The sequence below is a fragment of the Octodon degus genome, unplaced genomic scaffold, assembly GCF_000260255.1.
Source record: "Octodon degus isolate 3935 unplaced genomic scaffold, OctDeg1.0 scaffold00014, whole genome shotgun sequence".
Taxonomy (NCBI): domain Eukaryota; kingdom Metazoa; phylum Chordata; class Mammalia; order Rodentia; family Octodontidae; genus Octodon; species Octodon degus.
The window spans coordinates 26,094,400-26,096,733 of record NW_004524590.1 but is presented as its reverse complement, the minus strand read 5'-3'; positions in this window follow the sequence as shown (position 1 = coordinate 26,096,733).

The window sequence follows — 2,334 nt, the reverse complement described above, 5'->3', positions numbered from 1 at the left end:
AGGTGCAGCTGTGATCCACTCAGGAGATTGTGTTCAATTACTTTAGTTCCAACCTTGGCTGGGGAAACAAAGATGCTGAAATGGGACCTTTAGCAGCACTCTGAGTTCCCTCAGGAGAACACAACGTGACAAAACTAAAGTGCTCAGAGGTTGGAGAAGAAGATGTCACACTGAATGAAAGAGGGTAGTAGGTGGAGGAATAAAGAGATTGCTAAAACTGGGAAGTGGAACATCCTACTGTCAGATCATACCCTATTATCAGGCAAGTGCTTTCTAGAGAACAATGAATAAAGGATTAAAATCCTTTTACAAAGACTAATCTCATACCAGCTCCCCAGTGAGGAATGAAAGGGACATCGCTGTTATGATGGCGACTTTGACCATCACAGGCACTTATCTTGTGCCCTACTGAGCCTAAAAGATTAAATCAAGTCCATTAAATACTTAAGTTTTAAGAGCTTCCTAAGTTTTATCCTCTCAATACTTAGATTGTAGTGGTGGCTTGACAAAGCCCAATAAATAGTTCCTAGGGGTACGCAGATATACAAAGTACATAAATGTATTGTTATTATTCACAATCTAAAGTACCTAAGTACTTCTCGAATAAATGCATTTGCACTCTGGCATTTTAAAAACAGCTTGTTTAGATGAAAAGTACTTATATTATTAGAATTCAAGAAGGAGGTTCAGGAAGGCTATAAATGTAAGGAGAAAATAGTCCAGTGGAGGACAAAAGGAAACCAGCTTATTATTAATAAATTGCAGAGTGCCTTTCATTTTGAAGATAAAAGCCTCAGCAAAAAGGAGGAAAAATATATAAAGAGGTCAATTTACACCTCATTTTAATCTAAATACTTGTATCTTACAGTTCTTTGTCAGCAATAGTGTACCAAGTTAACAGAGCACAAAGAGGAAAACTTACATGGTATAAATACTGAACCACTGCTAGAGCTGGAATCTAAAATGGTCCCCAAAGCTTCCTGTGTTTGGGGAGTGAGTGAATTATGTGGCTGCTAGGGCTGCCTTGCTGTTAGGAGGAGGGTCTGGCTGGACCGAGGGCCTGTGGACATTCCTGAAAGACTATGTGTTCTCAAACCTGTTCCTTTCTTCTCTTCTGTCTCTGTGCCTCTGTCATGGGTCTCTGTGTCTCTGTCTCTCTCTCTCTCTGTCTGTCTCTATCTCTCTCTCTGTCTCTCTGTCTCTCTCTGTCTCTCTCTCTCTGTCTCTCTCTCTGTCTCTCTGTCTCTCTCTCTGTCTCTCTCTTTCTCTCCTTCTCCCCCTCTTCCCTCCCACTCTCTCTCCCTCTACCCTTTCCAGCCCTTTCTTAATAACAAGATCTTGGAAACCACATGAACTTGGCAATGATATACATGAATTTGAGTCAGCTCCAGTATAAAAACACTCTTCACAGGCACAGGAAATCTTAGTAGTGTTGTCTCTCTGGGAAGTAAACCAGGACTTTACACCTAAAAACTACTGCAAGAGGCTACAGGGACCCATATTTTAGTGACCGTAATCCCGAGTTACTTTTCAATATATGACATGCTTAAGAAACGTTACCTACTACATTGCCCTTTGTTAAAATCTCTTGCAACCTAGTGGAAGAATTAATTGATCAGTACAGAATATTTTCTTGCCCAAATGAGAAATCAAACTGAAGAAAACATTATAAAGCCAGCTCCAACTATAAAACATATAATTTAAAGCATTAAATAATACTTAAGCAGAGTAATAACTGATTTACTTTTGTATTTACAGATTACTCTCCCTTTCTAAATACACTGCCCTTTGGTCTTTTATTCATTATTCTGCATACATTTATGAATGTTCAACTTCCATTACAATAGTTAGCAATTTGAATGACCTCTTAAGAACAAAATGTTATCAATTTACATGTTATATACACATGAGCATTTAGGTATGACTTATTTATTATTTTTGGTCTCTGAAGTGTCTTTATTATAATTACAGTACATTATCTTAAATGAAGAATATTGCAATTACCATAAATTTTGAACCTTAAAATAACATTTAAGAACAGAAATAATTGAAATGATCATTATTGGATCTGATTCATTCAGAAATGAGATACAAGAGCCAGTGAGCTAGCTCAGTGGACTAATCATCTCCTTCGGCAAGCTCAGGGACCAGGGTTTGATCTGAAGTACCACATGTTGTGCTGATCCCACACCCCTGCCTGCTGACACAACCACTGAGTGTCTGGGTGTGGGGGTGCACACCTTTAAGCCCAGTGGGGGGGGGAGCGGAGGCTGAAACAGGAAGATCACTATGAGTCCTAGTGGCAAAGTGAGACCCTGTACCAAATACATTAAA